Source organism: Theropithecus gelada, chromosome 1 (genome assembly GCF_003255815.1).
Source record: "Theropithecus gelada isolate Dixy chromosome 1, Tgel_1.0, whole genome shotgun sequence".
NCBI classification, from domain to species: Eukaryota; Metazoa; Chordata; class Mammalia; order Primates; family Cercopithecidae; genus Theropithecus; species Theropithecus gelada.
In genome coordinates this window covers 12,656,017-12,660,795 of record NC_037668.1, presented here as the reverse complement: position 1 = coordinate 12,660,795, position 4,779 = coordinate 12,656,017, and the positions used below count along the sequence as shown (strand labels likewise).

The 4,779-nt window shown below is 43.5% G+C and overlaps 1 protein-coding gene across 5 annotated transcripts in view; it reads right to left on the bottom strand.

Moving 5' to 3' along the window:
- The window catches only part of LOC112618235 (myomegalin), a 349,895-nt gene that overhangs the window by 105,298 nt on the left and 239,818 nt on the right, over nucleotides 1–4,779 (bottom strand). The gene's annotated exons all lie outside the window — the stretch shown is intronic.

The following is a 4,779-nucleotide window of genomic DNA, read 5'->3' as shown; positions in this document are numbered from 1 at the left end:
CTATCTTCAGTATTGGCTTGTTTTAGCAGATCCATCTGTAACACAGGAGGGATCCTTGGCTGAGGATTGTATTGCAGAACCACTGACTGCTCTTGACAGTTGTTAACCCACTAGGCTCTTTTGGTTAGAGAAGCCACAGTCCTTCAGCCTCCAGTTGATAGAGATACTTAGGAAGACCACAGCTAGATGGACAAACAGCACTGAGAGGCCTCAGCCCTGCTCCTCTCAATTCCATCCTGTAGAGAACAGGAGTCAGGAGCCGCTGGCAGGAGACAGCATGTCACCCAGGACTCTGCCGGTGCAGTATCGGGAGAACCCACTCCCAATGTTTAATGTGTGTTCTTTTCTATTTCCTAAGTGTCTCGGCTGGGTTGAATAAATAAAGGGAAAGACCACAAGAGAGAGAAATTTAAAGCTGGGTGTCCGGGGGAGACATCACATGTCGGCAGGATCCATGCTGTTCCCCAAGCCGAAAAACCAGCAAGTTTTTATTAGCAATTTTCAAAAGGGGAGGAGTGCACAAATAGGGTGTGGGTCACAGAGATCACATGCTTCACAAGGTAATAAAATATCACAAAGCAAGTGGAGGCAGGGTGAGATCACAGGACCACAAGATGGGGCGAAATTAAAATTGCTAATGAAGTTTCGGCATGCATTGTCATTGATAACATCTTATCAGGAAACAGGGTTTGAGAGCAGGCAACCTGTCTGACCAAAATTTATTAGGTGGGAATTTCCTCGTCCTAAGCCTGGGAGCGCTACAGGAGACCGAGGCTTATTTCATCCCTTCGGCTTCGACCATAAAAGAACTTCTAAGGGGGCCCGTTCATAGGCCTACCCTCAGGGCACATTCTTTTTCTCAGGGATGTTCCTTGCTGAGAAAAAGAATTCAGTGATATTTCTCCTATTTGCTTTTGAAAGAGGAGAAATATAGCTCTGTTCCATCCGGCTCACCGGTGGCCAGTTCAAAGTTACCTCTCATGTTCCCTGAACATCGCTGTTATCCTATTCTTTTTTAAGATACCCAGATTTCATATTGTTCAAACACACATGCTCTACAAACAATCTGTGCAGTTGACACACTCACAGGGTCCTGAGGCGACATTCATTCACCGCAGTTTACGAAGAAGATGACGGGATTAGGAGATTAAAGTAAAGACAGGCATAGGAAAACACAAGGGTGTTGATTGGGGAAGTGATAAGTGTCCATGAAATCTTCACAATTTATGTTCAGAGATTACAGTAAAGACAGGTGTAAGAAATTATAAAAGTATTAATTTGGGGAACTAATAAATGTCCATGAAATCTTCACAATTTATGATGTTCTGCCGCAGCTTCAGCCGGTCCCTCCGTTCGGGGTCCCTGACTTCCCGCAACAATGCAGAATATGAACAATGCCATGTTCTTGCAGAAAACGCTTAGCCTGAGTTTCATAGGAGGTAATCACCAGACAACTGCAGAATGTGGAATACTGAGCAGGACAACTGACCTATCTCCTTCACACAGTCCGTGTCACCACGAATCACACAGCAAATAGGGGAAGAGATATTTTGTGTTAAAAAAAAAGTAAAAAGATAATGTAGCTACATTTCTTCAGTTATTTTGAATCCCAAATATTTCCTCATCTTTTTGTTGTTGTTATTGATTGTGGTGACAAGGACTTGTTTGTAGAGGACAGGTCAGCTGTCTGGCTCAATGATCTACATTCTGAAGTTGTCTGAAAATGTCCTCATGATTAAATTCAGCCTAAACGTTTTGCCAGGAACACTGCAGAGTCAATGCTGTGAGTTTCCAACCTCAGCCCATCTGCAGGCAGAGAAGGTCTAGTTTGTCCATCACCATTATCATGATATCAGGACAGGTTATTGGTTAAAGAGGGGTCTAGGAGATCTGTCCCTTTTAGAGATAGCTTACTTATAATGAAGTATTTGGGAAAGTGGTGTTTAAAAGTATAAGTGTCCTGTATTCTAATGATCATCCTCTAAACATTTTATCATTTATTAATCATCCCTGTCTGTGTCTACTATTAGATTCATATCTCGGCCGGGTGCGGTGGCTCAAGCCTGTAATCCCAGCACTTTGGGAGGCCGAGACGGGCGGATCACGAGGTCAGGAGATCGAGACCATCCTGGCTAACATGGTGAAACCCCGTCTCTACTAAAAAATACAAAAAAACTAGCCGGGCGCAGTGGCGGGCGCCTGTAGTCCCAGCTACTCGGGAGGCTGAGGCAGGAGAATGGCGTGAACCCGGGAGGCGGAGCTTGCAGTGANACTCGGGAGGCTGAGGCAGGAGAATGGCGTGAACCCGGGAGGCGGAGCTTGCAGTGAGCCGAGATCTGGCCACTGCACTCCAGCCTGGGCGACAGAGCGAGACTCCGTCTCAAAAAAAAAAAAAAAAAAAAGATTCATATCTCTACACTGGAAATTTTCTTTTTTTTTTCTACACTGGAAATTTTCTGTGTCAATTTTTACTGTGCCTTTGTTTTTGCTAGTGTCTGTTGTTGCAAAAAAAAAAAAATTCTCTGCCTGAGTTTTAATTTTTGTCCAAAGTTAATTTTTATCTATATAATTAAAATCTCTTGCCTGTCACTCTGGACTATTGGACTGTTTTTTCATTCAGTGTTGGAATCTTTCATTATGCTGATTGGTATTCGTGGGTACTGATGCGAATTAATAAAAATATTTTCATTTCCCTGTTTATTTTCTTTCTTTCTTTCTTTTTTTTTGGAGACAGAGTCTCGTTCTGTCGCCCAGGCTGGAGTGCAGTGGCGCCATCTTGGCTCACTGCAAGCTGCGCCTCCTGGGTTCACGCCATTCTCCTGCCTCAGCCTCCTGAGTAGCTGGGACTACAGGCGCCCGCCACCTTGCCCGGCTAGGTTTTTTTTTTTGTATTTTTTAGTAGAGACGGGGTTTCACCGTGTTAGCCAGGATGATCTCGATCTCCTGACCTCGTGATCCGCCCGTCTCGGCCTCCCAAAGTGCTGGGATTACAGGCTTGAGCCACCGTGCCTGGCCTCCCTGTTTATTTTCTAATCTCTTCCACATAGTAGGCTATGTTTACCATATGTAGCAGAATGTATTTACTACATTTCTTGGTTCTGGTTATTTGTATTCTTTGTGAGTGTGTGTGTGTGTCTGTGTGTGCCTTTGGCATTTAGGAAGGGTTGTATAGCTCATGGTTAATATTGCACTAAAAATGTTTTCGATAGTTTTCCCCCCTTTGAACTAGACACACTTCTAATATTTGGTTTATATGTTTTAAATTATAACTTTCAACGTCAAATATTTCCATACAACAGTCAATTACATGATGTGTTTTTTTTTTCTACCTTCTTTACCCGCCACTTCTCATAATAGTATTTGAACCTAAACATATACCAGTGACATTCTGTGATTGTCATCTTGTCCCCACCTTGGTTTTGGTTTAGATCCACAATGAAATGTATTAATGCTCATGAGCTATTCAAAAGTGAATGTCACAGTCATCACTTGCTGAGTAGTACTCATCCTTAACAGAGTTCTCACGAGGCAATCAGGTCTCGCTGAGTTTAGCATGTTTAATAATCTTTTCTCACGATCTTGATACATGGATCGCATTACTGGATATGAGGTACTTGAGTTTTTAGGAGATACCGTCTTCCTTGGGGGACATACATGGTGTGTGTTCTCATTGTGGGATTCTATTTTGTTCTACCAGGACCTCTAATTTCTGCCAGTTACTCCATTCATTTGTTCTCTTCACCACGAGTCTCCAGAGGATGCTTCCTTTGTCCACGCCTCCCCATCTCCCAGCAATTCTGCGTTTCCAAGATTGGCACCTCTGGTCCTCTGCACGGTGCAGCCCCTTCCTTTCAATTCCCCAGTAGCCAGTGCTGTAATCCACCAGGTCTCAGGTATGATCTGTGTTTCTCCACACTCACTTTCCAAGGATAGTTTTACCTGTGTTCTGTCATGAACAGCCCCTCCCTGCTGTCCTGGCCTCTATCTGCATAGTGTTTCCTGCTCCCTCTGCCATTGTGTGGCTCCCAGACCCGGCTAAATAAAATCACCTGAGGACCACGGTGTTCCCTAGCCCTGGTGTTTAGGGGCAGGATTATGGGTGAGATTTTTGATTCTCTAAGTTAACCCCTAGGGCTTTGAAGTGTATGTTGAGAAATTCAACTGTTATCATCCTAGGTGGCCTTGCTCTCTCCTATCCTCCTACTTCAAATGCAGAACTTTGATCGTGTACAAAAGAAGACTGAATCATATAATAGAACACACCCTTATTCATTGACTGGCTTCACCATGGCTGAACTTTTAAAAATACAATCTTAGCCACATACCTATGAAATGCATGTGTGTGTGTGTGTGTGTGTGTGTGTGTGTGTATATATATATATGAATTTGCTTCTGAGATTATGGAGGCTGAAATTCCCAAGATGGAAGGAAAGCTGGATATCCAGGAAAGCACTTTTTTTTTTTTTTTTCCCATTAGGCCTCTTAATTCTCTCCTGGCCTTTGATTGATTGTATGAGTCCCACCCCCATTAAGGAGGCCAATCTGCTTCACTTAGTCTGCCCATCCCAATGTTACTCGTATCCGAAACACTCTCTGGAACACAACCAGAATCATGTTTGGCCAAATGTCCCGGCACCTGGTGCTCGGTCACAGTGACACGTACAAGTAACTATCACACATGCCCTTTATCATATTTGTGATTTCCACTGTTTTTCTCTCAGTCTGCAGCTTATATCTGTTCTCTTATTACTGTCTTGTGTTGAGCAAAAACTTTTAATT